Raw genomic sequence first — 19,404 nt, 5'->3', positions numbered from 1 at the left:
TTCCTCTGACCTTCGGCGTCCTGGTGGGGAAGCTGTCGGGAAACGTGGTGAGCGGAGTCCTCCTGGTTCCTGTCGTGGGAACCGGCTCACGGGACGCTCACGCAGGGAGGGGCTCCTTGTCCTTCCCTGTCACCTCCATCACACAGCGGACAGGCACCGAAGTACTCTAGGGTCAGACTGGGCTCGTTCCTCTCACCGTGTTGGTTTCTCTGCGGCTCCAGGCAGCCTGCCCCGCAGCTGTGAGATCTCATGGTGAGATCCAGGCGAACGGACTTCAGGAGGAAGACCCCCTTGGTTTTCAGACCCCGGACGCCTGTCAGCCTGGAGGCATTTAGGCGGAGGTGAGAGAGGTGGGTTTCTGGATCTCAGGCTGCGGGGACGGCTCTGGCTGCAGAAGCTTGGTCCCCGTCTTACAGCGGTGAGCCAGATGGATCCCAGCCGGGAGCAAGTTGCTGTCGGCGTCGCAGTGTTCATTAATCTTCACATTCCTTTCCACTCCCTCGTCTTCCTGCCTCTTCTATCTTTCTCGGTCTCTTTTAGAAAATTGTTCTTTTCTGTTTTTGAGACAGATCTCACTACGTAACCCTGACTGGTCTAGAACGCCCCTTTAGACCAGGTTGGACCTCCAGCTCACCCAGCTCCGCCTTCCTCTGCCTCCCGAGGGTCGTGTCCCCCATCGCGTCCCACAAAGTCGTTTTTTGAGCAACTGTGTCTGTGGGATAGCGAACAAGGTCCTGTTTGGCATGTATGGAAACTGCTAAGGGGTCAGGAGAACAAGCCGACGCTGTCCCTGGTGAATTTGTCGCCAGGAAAGTCTTGTGTTGTACCCAGTGCAACTCTGGCAGCCCGCAAAGCTCCTGTCACAGGTTCGATAGAGCAGGTGCTCTCCAGCAGAAGCGTGCTCCAGGTGCCTGACAATCTTTCCAGACCAGGAGACTGGGGACCCGATGGACCCCGGGCCGGCACCGGAGGAACCCACCCAGGAGGGACCCCCCTTCCTCCTCCTCGCAAGACCGTACCTAGGAACTCCCGCTCTGGCCTGCGGTCCCGACTGTCACGAATGTTTCCCGTTCCACAACGAAGTGGCCACACGTTTGCACAACGCTTGCACCGCTTACATGAGCCGCCGGGCCCCGACGCCCGAACCCAGGGTAATCGAGGCCGCCTATGACAGTGGACCAGTTTGGGTTCCTCGGCGGAGGGGGACCAGGTGAGAACTGTGGCCGCGGGCGTCCTGGAGCTTTTCCAGGGATGAGCGCTTCCAGCAGTGAGAAACTCAGACCCGGTTCTCCCCCTCACATCCGCGGCCTGAATAGCTCTAGCCCTTGGTCCACAGGGATTCCCACCGCTCTGGCTTATGAATAATATCCAATTACACTTTGGGGATGTGGGCAGTGTAAATTATACAGACACTTGGAGAAAAACCACGAACCCAAACAGCCAAATTGAAGCAAGCTTTTTTATTTGTGTAAACGGGCTCTGTCTCCTTAAAGCGGGGTCCAAAAGATCAGCCCTGGACATGGGGAAGATGAGGGTTTTGTTATTGTTTTGTTTTTTGTTTGTTTGTTTTTATATATAGTTCAGGGATAAGGGTTTTTCCAAATGGGGAATTTGTCAGGAAAATAAGCGGCGGGGGTGGGGGCGTGTCACAGAAGTAGAATATAAAAATATAACAAGTTGGTCATAAAAACCTGAAACAAAGGCATGGTTACAAGACGGTCATAACAAGGTGGTCATAACCTCTTGAGACAAAGACATGGTTGTCATTTTCTGGAAAAGGATGTATAGAAACATTTATAATTAAGGTGGTCATAGCGCAATCTTTGAAAAACAGAGATTTAATTATAAATGAAAGGCTGGAAAAGATTCCATTTCTGTGCTGAGCCCTGTTGGGACCTTGAACTACACCCAGCCCCCAGGATAAGCTGAAGGTTGTAGGACCCCTCTTTAGGGGAAGTATTAGCTAACAGAGAAACCTAAGTTACATAAAGTTGCTAACTGCAGCCCAGCTGGGCAATATTTCAAGCAGCCCTGCTGTTGGCACAGGGTCTGCAGATGTCTGGAAGACATAATCAGGAGAGCTGTTCCTATCACCTTAGATACTAGCAGCCTATCAGGAACTAACAGCTGAGCTTTACCTCGCCTGTAGCCAATTGTGATATGGGATAAGTAATTTTGTATTTTGAGACTGTAACCTTATGACTGCTTTGTGGTTCTTGTCTTTATAAGCCTTTTACAATAGTAGACGGGGTCCTTCTCCCTCCATCTGCTGTGTCAGACTGTGAGGCAGAGGACCCGTGCTGGCTTATACTTAATAAGCTTTTGCATTCAGAAATGTGGCTCCATGGTGGTCTTCTTGGGGGTCCTTGGACTCAGGCACAACAATAAACAGGAATGAACCTAGTTTGTCTTTACTATAAAATTGCTTTTAAGCCCAAGATGGGGTCAGGCTGGTTTATCAGTAGTCCCAAGGGAAAGCAATGCCTTGGGGACATTTGTCGGGCTTTAAAGGTCAGGCTGAGAGACATACAAGGTAAGTTCTGGAGCACAAGACTGGAGAAGAGGCTGAAGAAGCAGAGTCCTAATGTTGGCCAGTAATGGTGGTGGCGGCAGCAACAGGGTGGATGAATTTGTGAGCAGTGTGGATGAGGTCAGCAAGATCAGCCAGATGACAGCAGAGTAGATGAGCTCCTTAGAAGTGTTTCCTATTGGTTTACTTATTTATTGGGTTTTCACGTGTCCTGTGGTGCAGTTTGGTCAGAAGGCAACTTTGTGGAGTTAGTTCTTCCATTCCACTTTTTTTTTTTCATTCCAGGGATTGAACAGAGTACCAGCTGTGTGCAACAGGTGCCATTTACCTGCTGAGTAATCTCACTGACCCAAACGTATTTATTAAATATATGGTGACCCCCCCAAAAAAAAGAGTGGAGAAGAATGGCAGGGAAACCAATGTCTGTGAAAACTAAAAAACAAAACAGGTGTTAACTAAGCAAACAAAGCAAAGACAGGGAATCTCCATCTCTGTCCCTCTGTCTCCCTCTGTCTCTTTGTCCCCCCCAAATACAAACACATATGTGCATGCACACGCACACACACGCATTCACGTGCACACATACACACACTCCTGGTCATTCTTGTTGGGTCCAGAGGGGTCACGCAAAGATGAGAACACCACCAAGTCTAATAAACCAGAAGCAAACTTTATTCCAGAAACCAGATCCTAGGAAAACCAGAAGCAAACTTAAAAATAAAAAATTTAAAAAAAAAGGGCTGGAGAGATGGCTCAGAGGTTAAGAGCATTGCCTGCTCTTCCGAAGGTCCTGAGTTCAATTCCCAGCAACCACATGGTGGCTCACAACCATCTGTAACGGAGTCTGGTGCCCTCTTCTGGCCTGCAGGCATATACACAGAATATTGTATACATAATAAATAAATATTTAAAAAAAATTAAAAAAAAACAGCACGGGGTACAGAAGCTTATCAGCTAGCTGAGACCACAGCCAGAGATGGTGTTTGTTAGGCTGTGGCAAAAAGCCCGTTTCTGAACCCACTTTTTATAGTAGGGACACCAAGCATTAGCTCTGAACAAAGGAATTTTTACGATCTTGCCCTGACCCTTGGGCCAGTCAACATAGACCCTAAGGGGGAGTGAGTTTTAACGTCAATGGCAGCTATCATGAAATATGTTTTACAGTAGATTGCAGCAAAAGTCACTAATTGCAAGAAAGCAGATGTCTTTAGCAGTTAGTCAGAAGAGGGACTGCTAGTAATACTAGAAGGCTGATAAATCAGAATGATTGGTTCTTAGGTTGAGAACATAGAAGATAGCATGAAGTTCTTCATACTATCTCAAGGTAAAACTCAGGTTACAGACTGCCATACTTTACAACCTCCATTATGAGAACTCATTAGTCAAACCCGTGTTTCTACCTGGTCCACTGTCTCTCCTGGTACCTCCAGGCAGTGTGTACTGAAACCCCGTGCCTCTCCTTTGGTGATGCCAGTTTCCCATAACAGAGACAGTGCCTGTCTCAGTATCTCTGTCTCCTAAAGGTTAACTCAGTTCACATCTGTTTTTTTAGCAAGGATGGCCAGGACACCACTCTCAATTTGCAGGGAGAAACTCTGGCCTTGTAAATAAAACAGCCAGTTGTAAAATGGAATGACCTAAGCTGACGGAGGCTTCCCAAGCATCTGAGAAAATAGCTCACTGTGAATGAGCTTTGATTTGCTGAGAAAGCTGCTCAGAGTCTGTTCTTATTCTCCTAGACTTATAACTTTATATTTCTTTACTTTTACATTCTTATTTTTAGGATCTACATTTTTATTTTCTTATTCTTGGACTCTTCAATTCTTAGCTACATGGTCATTGCATTCCAGACTTAGCTATGAGACTGTGCCTCAAAACCAAACAAAAACAAAACTAAAGAGAAAAAGTAAGGTGTAAGCGGTTCATCTTGAGTCTGACGCTTTCCTAGTTTGTCTCAACCATGCTCTGAGCACTGAAGAGGAGGAGGTGATGGGTCTATGTATAGGAGAGTTGAATGATGACATAAGATGGATACCATCAGAATTGTTCACATCCATTCTGTCATTATCTTGTGACGTTCTGACAAGAGAAAGGACCGTGTAGAAATTTCTCCAGAGCAGCCGTCTGCAGCCTCAACAGAGGCAGAAAGGTTGGCTGAACTAACAGGTCGTCCCATGAGAGTTGTTGGCTGGTATCATTCACACCCTCACATAACCGTTTGGCCTTCCCATGTTGATGTTCGTACACAAGCCATGTACCAAATGATGGATCAAGGCTTTGTAGGACTTATTTTTTCCTGTTTCATAGAAGAAAAACACAAAGACTGGTCGGGTACTCTACACTTGCTTCCAATCCATACAAGCCCAAAAAAGCTCAGAGTATGAGAGAATTGAAATCCCAATCCATATTGTACCTCATATCACTATTGGGAAGGTATGCCTTGAATCAGCAGTAGAACTGCCAAAGATCCTATGTCAGGAAGAACAGGATGCATATAGAAGGATTCATAGCCTTACACATCTGCACTCAGTAACCAAGATCCATAATGGCCCGGTGTTTACCAAGAATCTGTGCAGTCAGATGTCGGCAGTCAGTGGGCCTCTGCTACAGTGGTTGGAGGACAGACTGGAGCAAACCAGCAGCATTTGCAGGAGTTGTCACAAGAAAAAGAAGAGCTTATGGAAGAGCTGTCTTCCCTAGAATAAAGCAATAGGACAAAAATGTGATAATATTGTTTCTCAGTTTGTGCGCTGAATATGGTTCAAAACTATATACAACTCCTATGTAGGCAGATAATTCAGGAGCACTTTTTATATCCCAACAGATAGTTTTATGTATATAAAAATACAAGATGACTTCCTAAAACTTCTCCAGAGCTTATAGAATCCTCTTGCCTACAGTTGCTGTAAAAGAAAACATGCAGGGTGATTTACAGAATATGAAAGTTATTCTGTAAGGGTTATAAGAGGTACATTAGCAAGGAATATCTGGGAATAAAATGTTTGATAAGTTTTAAAAAAAAGTAAGATAAGCATTATGAGAATCAGAAACAAGTCAACAATCATGGCAAGTTTGCCAATATAAAAAAAAAAATGAAGATTGAAACTGTAATGGTCTGTCCTGTCCCTTTGAGAGACAAGTCCCACCCACTCCCTCCCCTCCCCCTTCCGTTGAGGCAAGCAGATCTTCCACTTCCAGCCTCTCTCTCTGCTCTTTCCTTTTCAGTCCTTCCCTCTCTTCCCTTCCCTTCCATAACCCACTAGATACATAACCCACTTTCTCTGCATGGTGTGCGCGGCTCTCTGCCTGGGACCCACCAATCCTCTTGGCTGCCTGCTGCAGCCACTCGGGGTATGGTGCCATTTAATTTTACCATAACAGAAACTATGTAAACATAACAGTTTCATGGAGAAAAGACAGCTTAGTTTGAGGGTAAAAGGAAGTCAAACAGTAGGGGGCTTGTCAGCAGATACTCAGGAAAAGAAAGAGGCACAAGCACTAAGAAAAATGACCATTGAATAGTTCAAGACTAAGAATATAAAAATGTTTCAGAATAGGAATGTAAAAATAAAGAAATATAAAGCTGTAAGCCTAGGAGAATGAGAGCAGGCTGTCAGCAGCTTTCTCAGCAGCTTAAGGATTAACTATTAACTATGGGTTACTTTGCTTTATGAGCTATACTCATAGCTCTGTCTGCAAACTGAGGGTCAGCTTTTATAGATAACTCCCCGCCCCAGGCCATGATGAGCAACTGTCGTGAGCTAACTTTTAAATGATGGGATGTACATGACTTTTTGGTTGTGCATTGTCCCATGCCCGTCCCTGCTATGCAAAGCAGGCAGTACCAGGGGAGGGGCAGAGCTTAGGTAAACACCACCAGAAAGTGCCAGAGAGAAACAACAAACTAAATACAAACACAGTTTAACTGAAAACCCTGTTAATGAACGTGGTACAAAAAGCAATTTGTATCTGAGTTTTAGCTCAAGATTGGAGAAATTCTTTTGTTCATGCCTAATGCTTGCTCCTTGCTATAAAAAGGGGAGTTTGGAAATCACCCATTGCCACAGCCATACAAGCCCATCTCTGGCTGTGGTCACAGCTATGGCTGATAAGTTTTGTGTGTCCCATGGAGATTTTTTTCTTTTTCTGGGATAAAGTTTGCTCCTGGTTTAACAGACTCAATGGACTGGCCCCCTCCATCATTTCCGTGACCCTCCTGGACCCAACATCATCACCGCAAATTCATGGATTCAGCAAAAACAGTTTTCAGAAATCAAAGGAAAATCAAAGGATTCTTAGAGTTAGGAAAATCAGGGACTCTACCGCTAGCAGTTCTACCCTAAAGGACTGGCTAAAGTGCTCTAAATAGAAAGGGAGTTGTAGCACCCGGACTACTGGACAGTTCGTGAGCCAGGCAAGGGGCTGGAGATTGAAACACATACACACACACACACACACACACACACACAGACACACACAGAGAGAGACAGAGACAAGGGTCATTCTTGAAACAAGAATGCCCACTTTATTGTGCTTCAGGGAAGCAGAGGCCGATTCTTTGTCCTGGAGTCACTCTGTAGACCAGCCTGGCCTTGAACTCACAGAGATCCACTTGCCTCTCCCGAGTGCTGGGATTAAAGGTGCCGGCCACCACCTCCCTGCTGCAAAGCTGTCTTTTAACCTCCATAGCCCTGCTGTGTCCCCCACCCGAACCCCAGTTAGTAAATAAATGCAATAAAATTGTCCATAAAATGAGAGAGAATGGGGGGGGGGAGAGAAGGTAAAAGTACTTGCCCTACAGATCTAGACTTGAACTACATATCCAGGTTAAAAGGCGGCACACGTGTAATCAAAGCACTCCTGCAGCAGGGTGGAGGCATAAAAAGTAGAATCACCCAGAAGCTTTTGGGTCAGTATACCGAGCTTTTTCTTTTGGGTCACCACCCAGCTCCCAAATCAGGACATGGAGACTTTTTATTTGTTATGAATGCTTGATAGCTGGGTGGTGGTGGTGCACACCTTTAATTCCAGCACTCAGGGAGGCCGGGAGGCAGAGTCAAGCTGATCTCTGTGAGTTCAAGGCCAGCCTGATCTACACAAGCTAGTTCCAGAACAGGCTGTCTCGAAAAAACCAAAAAATAAAATAAATAAAAATTAAAAATGAACGCTCCGTCTAGCTTAGCTCTTATTTTGATCTGTTTCTCTTTATCTAGGTTTTGCCTTGGGGCTTTTCACCTTTCTTTCCTTTCTTTCTGTATATCTTACTATCACTGCTCTCAAGGCTGGCTGGCCGTTTGACTTCTAGCCCCAGGCGTCTCCCTCTGTCTCTGTCTCTGTCTCTCTCTGTCTCTCTGTCTCTCTCTCTCATTCTCGTGCTTATTCTCTCTGCTGCCAACCCTTCCTATCCTTTCTCCCACCTAGCTATAGACATTTCCAGTCTGCTTTTTATTAGAACAATAGCCTTAGGCAGGCAAGGTGAAACAGCAACACGACTTTTCAAAATTAAAGAAATGCAGCATAAACAAATGTAACACACCTTTACACAGTTAAAGTAATATTCCACAGCATAAGCAAATGTAACACACCTTTACACAGTTAAAGTAATATTCCACAGCATAAACAAATGTAACACACCTTTACACAGTTAAAGTAATATTCCACAGCATAAACAAATGTAACACACCTTTACACAGTTAAAGTAATATTCCACAGCATAAACAAATGTAACACATCTTTACATGGTCAAATATTCCACAACAGGCCAGCTGGCAACAACAACAGAAGCAAGAGAAATCAGCCTCAAAAAACTGTCCTTCAGCTTCCCCACTTGTCCCTTGGCATGCATGTACTCCTACATCAAACAAATGCACATGCACACTCACATACACACATACCTGCACACGTGTGCTCACACGTGTGAGCGCACACGCATTAAGGGGGATCGTGACTGAGCTTAAAACAATTAGTTGCTGGAGGACCCGGAGGTGCCTTATTTCCACCCAAAATATGCCATGTCTGTGTGCCTGTGCACTGTGGTTCTCGGCTGCACCTCCCCCTGATCTAAGCCCATGACAGCATTGTTCCAGGTCAGCACTGGAGACAGGTGGGATAGCATTGTTCCAGGTCAGTACTGGAGACAGGTGGGGTAGCATTGTCCTAGGTCAGCATTGGAGACAGGTGGGGTAGCATTGTCCTAGGTCAGCATTGGAGACAGGTGGGAGAAAGTTCACTGTGCAGGAACTGTGCTACAGTTGGGAACAGGACAGGGCAGCACCCCTGTGGAAGATACATTTGCAGAACGGGCTCAGATAAAGCATGATATCAGCGTCATCACGTGACAATGGCAATACCCATCCCTCCACTGTCAAACATCTGCAGGAGTCAACAACTGTCTGTCCACTTCCACAGCAGTTTTGTTCACTTAAAACAATTTTCTGGAAGAAGGTGACAGGGAAGGAAAGCAAGGGTGGGGAAATTCAGAGTAGGGCCAGGTGTAGTCTGTACTCTCCACACCCTCCGGAGGCGGAGGCAGGTGATCTTGGTGAGTTTGAGGTCAACCTAGTCTATCAAGTTCTAGGACAGCCAGGACTAAACAAAGAAACCCTGACTCAGAAGAAGAGAAAGGAAAAGGAAGAGGAAGAAGGAGGAGGAAGAAAAAGAGAAGTAAATTCAGAGTAGGTGCTGGTGAGGGGGCTGAGCAGTTACGATCACGTCCTGTCCCTGCAGAGTTCCTCATGAGCAACCAAACCAGACAGCCTACAGCTGTCTGTAACTCCGGGTCCATGGGATCTGACACCCTCTTCTGGCTTCTGTGAGCACATACACATACACAAAAATAAAATCTCAGCCAGGTGCGGTGTCACAGACCTTTAGTCCCAGCATACCGGAGTGGAGGTAGGCAGCCAACCTGTCACATAGGGAGTGCAGGACAGTCAGGGCTACATAGTCAGACCCTGTATCCAACAAAACAAAGCATCTTACAAATTCTATGTTTTTTACATATATATATATTACTTTATAAAGAAATGCAGAGGCAGGCTGGGCGTGGCATGGCGTGGCTTTAGGTCTAGCACTCAGGAAGCAGCAGCCAGCAGATGTCTGTGAATCCCAGTCCTCAAGAAACAATCAAATCAAATCAAAAAAGGAAGAAACACAGGGGCATTCCCTACTCCTGTTGCCCTACTAGGTGCTAGGATCGACCCCAGTAGTGGACTATGAGTGCAGAGGAGCTCAGGGGAAAGCGGAGACAGCTAAGGACTTTCCTTTAGGTCTAGAATCCTCAACTTTCACGTCTTCCAAGTGCCCAAACTAGTCAAAGGAAACCACACTAAGTTTGTGTTTGGAGATCCAGGGGAATGACTGGCTCATAGTAGGTCGCTGTCAGGTGTGATGTTTCCTGCCTCTAATCACATCTCTGCTGCGGTAGAGGCATCGGCGACTTGAGAAAGCCTGGTGAGAAATTTCGAGCTGAGTCGAAAAGAAACTAAATAAAATGGACAGGAACAGTAAAGTCTAAAGCCTGCCCTTGAGCTAGGATATTTCTGTAAACTACCTTTGTGTCAATGAGAAGTGTTATGTACTGTTGACCCTGGAGAGGTGGTGGGAGTGGCTGGTGGCTTGAGATGGTTTCCTCTTAAGTTTTCTGAGGTGTGCTACAGTCAGTTAAAGAAGGTATTAAAACTAGGTGTAGTCGTCCCTGGGTGGGCTTGAACCACCAACCTTTCGGTTAACAGCCGAACGCGCTAACCGATTGCGCCACAGAGACACTGAAGGAAAACGCTTGGGTGGCTGGATGTTGAGTGATGCGTCACCAAGTCCACCACGCCTTGGGGGTGGTCACAGGAGAGAATTCAGTCCTCAATAGCGGGTCGCGGTGCTCGCTGTGGTGCAGCAGTTGGGACGCAGCCCCGTCTGCTTCCCGAGCTCACCCGGATGTCATGAACCCCACATGTCCTGCCCGCACCTTCCGATGCTGGGGTCGGACCGCCACTCGGGAGTCCCGGGGGCCTCATGCTGTCGGGGTGAAGATGCCCCCGTACGTTTTAGGATCGATCGTTCGCAGGCCCCTGGGGCTGGTCATCCCAAGCGTGTGTCTGAGTCACTGCACTGTCCGGGCTTGGGCCTGGGAGGCAAGAGTAAGAAAGGCCATGGGTGGTAAGGAAGGGGAGAACAGGCGCCACGGAACCTGCGTTCAGGTCCTGAGTCAGGAAAGGGGCTCGGCGCGAGAAATACATTGTCCGACCACCAGATGAGTTTCACACAGTGGCTGGCCCCGAGTAACTTTAGCTGTCTTTATTTATACATCAAAACATTAAAGGCGCACGCCTTTAATCCCAGCACTCGGGAGGCAGAGGCAGGCGGATCTCTGTGAGTTCGAGACCAGCCTGGTCTACAAGAGCTAGTTCCAGGACAGGCTCCAAAACCACAGAGAAACCCTGTCTCGAAAAACCAAAAAAAAAAAAAAAAAAAAAAACAAGCATGTTTTTCCACATTAACAAACAAATTTCCCCATCCTCCAACGTTAATCTCCCGCAAAAACCAATGTGTAAACCGGGCTGTTGGTGGTGCACGCCTTTAATCCCAGCAACTGGGAGGCAAAGGCAGGTGGAGTTCGAGGCCAGCCTGGTCTACAAGAGCTAGTGCCGGGACAGACAGGCTCCAAAGCTACAGATTGAGCCCTGTCTCGAAAAACCAAAAGAATATGCGAAATATGTTTTCTTCCAACTTTTACATCAAAACATCTTTAAACCAAAAATTTAGTTAGTTTGGCCGAATATGGAGCCAGGTCCATCCTGTCTTTACAAAACTGGTGATTGACATAGGCACACATTTTCAAGAACAACAATGCCATTCAAAACACATTTATAGAAAACGGGGTGCTCTGCCTCCCATCCTGTCAGCCCTGAATTAGAACAGCTGCTGGGGTCTGCAGTGACAACTGTCACCTCCAGACAAGAACCCGGGGAAGCATCAGCTCCCAAGGAATTTTAGGGGAAGATATTAGAGAAAAACTGAGGTTTCCAGGAATGATCATGTCTGTCCCATTCGTGATTAATAAAATGACACCAGAACCGCCAAGAGAATCATCAATCCTTTTAAGAGAGAACAACGTACAGGCCGCATGGTCCCAGCAGCCTTCTGTGCTGTCCCGAAGTCCATTGGTCCTTGCCGAGAAAGACTGCTCCGGGGACTTTGCCTCATCCGGAGACCCGTTGGACAAACACTCATATACTGGTCTGAAACTAGGCAGTGTGGCTCCCAGCAGTCAGGTGGGAGCCGCCCGGGTCGCACAGCGAGTTACACAGCTATTTGTTCAAGAGATGAATGTGTGTAGCGTTATTGAAAAATGATTTTTTTTTGCAAAGCATGAGTGAATACACTACAATTTAATAATTTTGAATTTATTTATGTTATTTTGAGACAATATCTAGCCATGTAGCTCAGGCTGACCTTGAATTGATTCTGTAGATCAGGCTGGCCTGAAACTCACAGAGATCTGCCTGCTTCTGCCTCCCAAGTACTGGGATTAAAGGTAAATGCCTCCACACTAGGTTTATAATCAATTATTAAAAGTAAGTCAGAAAATAAGAGTCAGCCTTTCCAGTTTGACACATGGTGTTTTAACACGGGCAAGTATGGTCTGATGATGAGCCAGCCTGCCTCCATCTCGTGCCATTGGAAGGAAACCAGCCCCCTTGAGCATATGGCTCTGGCAGGCCTTGCTCTTCTTCCCCATTCCCTCTGCCTTGCTAAAAAACCTTTAGATTACATTCCTAAAGCTAGCCACCAAGGTATGTCTGGTCCCTTATTTGGCCACTTCCTCCCCCTCCTGAGGCTGACTACCAAGGTCCAGCTATCAAAATATTAAAGTCCACCAATCAAAACCCCTATTTGACTCACCTAATTAACATACCCAATTAAAATTAAACTCTTCACCCTGATATGAGCATTCCCTTTTTACCTTTATAAACCACCATTTGCCTGTGAGCCATGTCCATCTCCTGTCTATCCAGAGACAGTCCTTTGTCCCTGGGGGACAAACACTCCTGCTCCCTCTCCCTTGCCCTTTTCTCTCCTTTCCCTTGTTCCCTTCCCTTTTTCTGGAGCAAATAAATCTCTTTTGGGCTGAGAAGTTGGTCTTGGGGCTCCTGAGCCAATACTGGTCTCTTAGAGCCATCTTATAGTAAAGACGAACTAGGTTCATTCCTGTTCGTGATTAACCCTCTGTTTCTCAAGGATTGGGCAATGCCCCACCTTAACAAATGGTTCTGTGCTGTCTGCTCCAGGAAACAGAAGCCATGCCTTTGTTTCAAAACGCTGGAACGGAATGACCATCTTGCAACCTTGTTTCAAGGTTGTTATGAACACCTTGTTAGCTGCTATTTCCTTAATGCCACCTATTTTGCCAGCCAAATCCCCCATTTGTAAACCCCCTGAACTATAAAATCCTTGTCTTCCTCATGTCCAATGCTGACCTCTTGAAGCCCACATTCGAGGGAGGCAGAAGGCATACATAATCAAAAAAGCTTGCTTTAATTAAGTGCATGCTTTAATTCATTTGGCCATGATGATTTAAGTAAGGTGGTCTTTCTCCTCACTTTTTTTGGGAATAACGCTAGCTTGAATGCTTTATGTAAACCTTTAATATAATTGCTTGTGTTTAACTTTGTTTTTTAAAACATTTGTTGTAGGAAACACAAAACCCAAAGGTACGCATGTGTATACATGTATATATATAACAAAAAATAAGAAGCTCCCCCTGCGTCCCAACTCTCCCTCCACTGCTGACCCACTTTTACAGATTATAGGAAGTGGTGGAGGACCACTGTGCTGCTAGGTGACCAAGCAAGGCAGGAACTTCCAAATCTTGCTCTTGGTGTTCCTGGGTCGAGGGGAAAAGGCAAAAGACAAGACTCACACCATTTATCGCAGATGTCAGGCCGATGGGAAAGAGTGGCAATCTGAGACAGATGATGCAGGCTGGAGGAACTCCTTCCCAGCTCTGAGCTGAGGGGGTCTCCATCTTTTTGCAGGTGCAGATGAAATGCAGTAAGACAGTCAGCAGGAAAGATTGGATGGGCGACAATCCATTCCACAACCCAGGAAATGTTAGACAGGGAAAGGTCACAGTGTGTGGGTTCCATGGTGTAATGGTGAGCACTCTGGACTCTGAATCCAGCGATCCGAGTTCAAATCTCGGTGGGACCTTTATGTTTGCCTTGGGAGAAAAGTTTTCTTTCATTTAAATGAGGAGATCCTCGGTTCAGAGTCGGTGAGAGAGGTCAGGACAGAGATGGGGACGGTTACCACTGGCATGCAAAGCTCTTAGGGCGCCCTGGCCTCAGGCTCCGAGTCCTTGGATGCCCAGGTGCAGGTTTTGCTGCGGTTCAGGCAGGAGCAGAGATTGTGGCTGCCTTTCAGCAGTCTGTTTGTATCGTCCTGTATCTTGGTTTACTAACTGTTTTAGGGTAGTTCTGGGAGAAGAGCTGAGCGGCTGTGGCCCGGTGGTCCTCTGGAACCGACCACCCAGGCGTGCGTGAATGGCTTTTGCCTCGGAAGCCTCATCACTTAACCGAGGCTCAGAGGTTTCCATGAGTAGATTCCTTGCTGGCTCCCCTGGCACAGCCTAGGGAGGGAACCCACAAACTCCCAAGTTACCTCTGCAGGCCCAAGAAAAAACAATAATTATCAGAGATGAGATAAATACCAAACAACATGACGACTGCACTCTTGGATAAAAGCATTTCTTAGGGGACGTGTACAAGTGTTCAGGGGACTGATGTTTTCATAATAAGATTTGGACGCATAAACTTGAGAGAAAAAAAATGTATAGTAAATACAAACTCATTCCTTTGTATAGATGTAAGCATTTGAAATTAATCTTTACAGAGACTTATATTGCTGTTTTGGATTCTGGGGTTAGCACCTTAGGTATGACAGGTTTGGGACATACAGGCCCTAAGCATAGCACCTTGGTACATTAATCACGTTAAGCAGAAACTGGAAGTGCACTCGCTCCTCCCCCCACACCCCCTTTCCCCACTCCCAAGCAGGTGCCAAGGCTCCAGTGAGAGGCGCTATTATGTAGCTGTTAAAACCTTTCGTGTTGGAGGGACTTGATTAAGAGATAGGACTTAAACCGGGCGGTGGTGGCACACACCTTTAATCCCAGCACTTGGGAGGCAGAGACAGGTGGATCTCTGTGAGTTCGAGGCCAACCTGGTCTACAAGAGCTAGTTCCAGGACAGGAACCAAAAGCTACAGAGAAACCCTGTCTCAAAAAATTTAAAAAAAAAAAAAAAAAAAAAAAAAACCCAAAGAGATAGGACTTAAAAGGGAAGCAGAACAGCAGGTGTTCTAAGGGGAACTTAAGACAGGGTGTTAAAAGGCAGTGAAGGAAGGAATCCCTGCAAGGAAGTTCAAGGGTAAACCGCTCATTCGCTTCAGGAAGTCCCTGAAACTGACCAGGTTCACGAGGGCCCTCCCTCCACAAGCATCCAGCCAGGCTGTAAGGTCTGCAGAGAGACACTCTCAAACCACCTGAGCTGCCGGCAGGCTCCTGCACTCCAGGTTCCCCACTTTTGTGAACTGTCATCCTTGCCGTGATGGCCTTTTGGGTTGCCGCTGTCTTTTGAGCAGTTTCTGCTTCTGTAAGCAACCCCAGTGAAGTCCACTGCTTCCCCTGTGGTCTTGGTGGTGTCCCTGCTTTGTTTTACTCTCCGTCCCCTGACTGAGATGAGTAGGTTTACTCTGTGGGTGATGGAGTCACACAGCAAGGACCTGAAAACAGGAACACAGGAGGGAGCAGCCAGCCTGGTTGTTTCCCTGAGTGTTAGCTGTGTGTCACAGACCTCTGGCCCTTGTCTGAATCCTCTGGCTCACCTGCTTCCTCCCTGAGATGGAGACCCTTCTGTTGTGATAATGAACTGGGCTCTGGCACTCAGCACTGCCATTTTCACCACTTTAGCCCAGAGCCAACTGAAGGGACCGGTATTTGGCACAGGACACCTCAAGAATAAGTTCTCAGAACAAAGGATAATTATTTGCCCCAGAGGGACAAAGGGCAGGGAATAAGAGATAAAGACAGGGCAGGCTGGAGAGATGGCCCGACTCACTTCTCTCAGCAACCATATGGCAGCTCACAACTGTCTGTAGCTCCAGTTCCAGGGTCTCCTCACACAGACAGACATGCAGACAAAACACCAATGCACATAAAAATAATAATAAAGAAGCCGGGAGATGGTGGCGCATGCCTTTAATCCCAGCACTCGGGAGGCTGTGAGTTTGAGACCAGCCTGGTCTACAGAGCTAGTTCCAGGAGAGGCTCCAAAGCCACAGAGAAACCCTGTCTCGAAAAACCAAAAATAAAATAAAATAAATAATAATAATAATAATAAAGAGACAAAGACAGGAAAAAGGAACAAGGTGGGAGGGGGATGGGATATAATGAGAGCAGACAGACCTGCTGGGGACTTGGGTTCTGGAATTCCCCTAGCCCAGGAATGGCTGCAGAACAGGAAGGACAAGTGTCACAGGGTCTGCCACACGGTTAAGGACTGAGGATGTAACCTAAATGCCATCAGTTTTTATAATGTCTTGTCTCTGACGTCGTGCCTTAAGTAGGAACGTTCCCATTCAACAAGCCCATGCAATAAGTATGCCAGGGGCCAGCCACTGCTGAGGAGCTGTGGGTGCATTCATTCGTTTGTTCCTTACGACAGGTTGATAGGTTTCTGCCAGCACAAATGGCCAGATCAGACCAAATTAAAACCGGATAAATGCAGATTTTATTGGACATTGCTCCTGGGCAGGTTCACCAGTCCCAGAGAATGGCACGAGGGAAGTCGAGTGCCTAGGATAAGGCAGCGAGGTTTTATAGATCATAGGCAAGGGGTGATATGACAGCCAGGAGCTAGGACTGTGCCCAAATATGGTCAAAAGCTAAGCTGCTGGGCGGGTACTTGGGTGGACTGGCTCTGTCAAAAAGGTGGATTCCGTCTACTGCCAGAAATTCAGAACTGGTTTTTGGGGCCATTCCTTTGTTCAGTTTTCTCAGAGTGGGAGGGGTTGGGGAAATAGGGCCGATGAAGTTTCCCAGTTTGTACAGAGGCAAGCAGGTGTTTCAATAGGACAGTGCCATGTCAGCACGCTTCTTTAAATGTTAGAGGAACAAGGAAGAGGAACAAGGAAAGACGGGCCCCAAGAAACGCCTGCACGGGAAGAGATCTGTCCACAGCTAAGAGAATTAAGGAGACGGGGAAGAAGAGGAAGTATGGCTGCCAAGTGTGAGGCAGGGAGGAAGATCCCAAAGGAGCAATCACAGAGATGCAGAGAGAGGAGTGTGGATATTCGCAGAGAACAGGGATCCACACAGGATGGCAGCCGGGATGTTGGAGGAGGGCAGAGGAAAGAGGAAGGGGATGGACAGAAGGGGCGGGTGTCAGTGGGGAGACAGGAAGCCACGGCGCCAGCAGCTGTTGTGTACACAGGCAACAGTGGTCAAAGAGGACAGAGAGACTGCGGGAGAGGGAGGTCAGTAGCGACAGAACAGGTACATCTGACAGGTGACAGCCTGCCCCGTTTTGTTCTCAGCCGTCGGGTGCATATGGTCCTAAGCAATGGGAGAGCAGAGTCCTGTTAGAAGCATGAATTAGGAGTTCAGAGAGCATCTGCTGGGATTTCCAAGTCAGTGTGGACCAGAAAAAAAGAATTTATTAAAAGCACTTCCCAGCTCTATCACAGAGGGTCACAAGAGTCACGTGAGCCATGAGTTCATGTGTAACTTATGAAGCCTACCGTTTTCAACATTTGTATATCCCGCGCCGTCACTGGCCTTTGCTTCACATGCAGCCTGTGGTTAGGAGCTCCCAGTCTTTCTGGCCACTGTCTTCTTTGATGTCTTCATCCTGATTTCTCTCCTCACCTCCCTCCCTTGCCATAGTCTGTGCTGGAACCAGTGACCACCAGTCTAGGCTCTACAGAGACAGGGTGTACAGTGTTTACACTCAGAGAGTGGGGAGCAGACACCAAGAGAAAGAGACTCAGAGTCAGACCCAGAAAATGGGGGCTCTGCCCCCCTTCAAGGTCCAGAAAGCAGGAGACAGAAAACCAGCGATGGAGCGAGAGAGGGGAGGCAAGAGAGTTAAGAGGGTTTGTTGTTCCTGCAGAGAACCTCGGTTTGCAGAGGAAATGGTGACCACAACCTTCTGAAACTCCAAATTTCACGGAGATACCGGCAGGCATGTAATACAGGAACATACATGCAAGAAAAACTCACTTCACATAGGATAAAAGAAGTAAATTTTTTTTTTTTTTTGATTTTTCAAGACAGGGTTTCTCTGTAGCTTTGGTGCCTGTCCTGGAACTTGTAGACCAGGCTGGCCTCGAACTCCCAGAGATCTGCCTGCCTCTGTCTCCCGAGAGAGAGAGAGAGAGAGAGAGAGAGAGAGAGAGAGAGAGAGAGAGAGAGAGAGAGACCTCCTGCTCTCTGGGCTCTCCAAGAGTTGCTGTTGGCGAAGAATTAGGGGAGAGAAGGTCCCCTGCGGGACTGTCCCTTGGCAAAGGAGGCAGAACAGGGTCTGGGGTTAAGGAGGTTTTTGAGGTCCCGGCCAAGAGAGGTTCACCAAATAAGTGTCGATTGTGGGAGAGCCAGGCTGTTCGTGGACGGCACTGTGAAGTGGGAGGCTGGAGGTGTGGGGTGTGAGTGCCGCGAGGTGGACTTATAAGAAAGGTGGAGGCTGCGACTGTGTGGACGTGGTGGGGTGAGTATGTTAGGAGCTTTGAAGAAGTGGAGTGGTAAGGTAGCTGCAGCAGAGCGATGTTTAGCGGGGGGTGACGGAGTCTCAGTTGAGGAGAGAGGACTAGGCTGCTGGGCACCTGGGCTTGAGGACCAAAAGGGACTGGACTCTGCATGGGCCGGGAATCGAACCCGGGCCTCCCGCGTGGCAGGCGAGAATTCTACCACTGAACCACCCATGCCATGGCCTATGGCCGTCACTTGGGCTCCAGGACCAGCTAGCTCCTCTTTTTCCCCTGACACCTAGATGCCGGGCCTTGGCCCCATGGACCAAGCAGGCGAGCGCGAGGGCCACGGACAAGAGAGTCCCGGGACCAGACTGAGGCTCCGCGGCTGAGCCGCGGCTCTCCCCTCTCCGGGACGCCTAGGTCCCACGTCAACCCTGCCTCTCCCTGCTGCCAGCCGAGGAGCTAGCGAGCCAGCGAGCTTGCGAGCCGGCGGTGCGCGCAGCAAGGGTCGGCAGGTGTGCACTGGCGACGGCCACCTGCGCACAGAAGCCTGGACGAGCACAGCCCGAGAGGATGGGCGCGGTGGGCTTCTCCCGCAGGAGCTGGAGGAGCAGGAACGAGCGGAAAAGGGGTGGTGAGCGCGAGGGCCGAGCCAAGAAGTGCGGGTGTCGGGTAGGGATGGATGAGCCTCTTCCCCCCGCACACCCCGCAGGTGGCTAATTTAGCAAGGCATCCAGCACGCGCCGCTGCCGCTGCCCTCCAGTAAGTGTCGGGTGTTGAGAGCAGGGCGCTCCTCCAGGCCCAGGCGTGTGAGAGAAGGTTGCGGGCGTGAGGGGTGTTTGGGCGGCGTCAGAGAGGCGGTGGAAGGAGGCACTCACGGGTCTGGTGGGGTGGGAGCGGGGGGGGGGGGCAAAAAATGCGAGGTTGTCAGGAGTGGGATTCGAACCCACGCCTCCAGGGGAGACTGCGACCTGAACGCAGCGCCTTAGACCGCTCGGCCATCCTGACGACGGGTGTGGGCGCGCGGCGGACCTGTCGTGTCGGGGCGCCCGAGCTGGTGCGGATCTGGGTGCTCAAGCTGCGGGCGTGGAGCGGCGTCCACCAGGTCCACGTCGAGATGCTGCTAGGCG

At 48.3% G+C, this 19,404-nt stretch overlaps 4 non-coding genes and 1 pseudogene across 4 annotated transcripts; 2 read left to right on the top strand and 3 right to left on the bottom strand.

The window, feature by feature from the left end:
• Positions 1-947: 947 nt before the first annotated feature.
• On the top strand, positions 948-5,316 carry LOC130889970 (lys-63-specific deubiquitinase BRCC36-like; annotated as a pseudogene).
• A 4,905-nt stretch (positions 5,317-10,221) lies between these two features.
• On the bottom strand, positions 10,222-10,295 carry Trnan-guu (transfer RNA asparagine (anticodon GUU)). Its single transcript has one exon. It is a non-coding gene; the product is annotated as a tRNA-Asn (tRNA).
• A 3,371-nt stretch (positions 10,296-13,666) lies between these two features.
• Trnaq-cug (transfer RNA glutamine (anticodon CUG)) lies at positions 13,667-13,738 on the top strand. The gene has a single exon. It is a non-coding gene; the product is annotated as a tRNA-Gln (tRNA).
• A 4,699-nt stretch (positions 13,739-18,437) lies between these two features.
• Trnag-gcc (transfer RNA glycine (anticodon GCC)) lies at positions 18,438-18,508 on the bottom strand. The gene has a single exon. It is a non-coding gene; the product is annotated as a tRNA-Gly (tRNA).
• A 691-nt stretch (positions 18,509-19,199) lies between these two features.
• Positions 19,200-19,282, bottom strand: Trnal-cag (transfer RNA leucine (anticodon CAG)). The gene has a single exon. It is a non-coding gene; the product is annotated as a tRNA-Leu (tRNA).
• Positions 19,283-19,404: the final 122 nt, after the last annotated feature.

Source organism: Chionomys nivalis, chromosome 18 (assembly GCF_950005125.1).
Source record: "Chionomys nivalis chromosome 18, mChiNiv1.1, whole genome shotgun sequence".
Taxonomy (NCBI): Eukaryota; Metazoa; Chordata; class Mammalia; order Rodentia; family Cricetidae; genus Chionomys; species Chionomys nivalis.
This window is presented reverse-complemented; position numbering and strand designations above follow the sequence as displayed.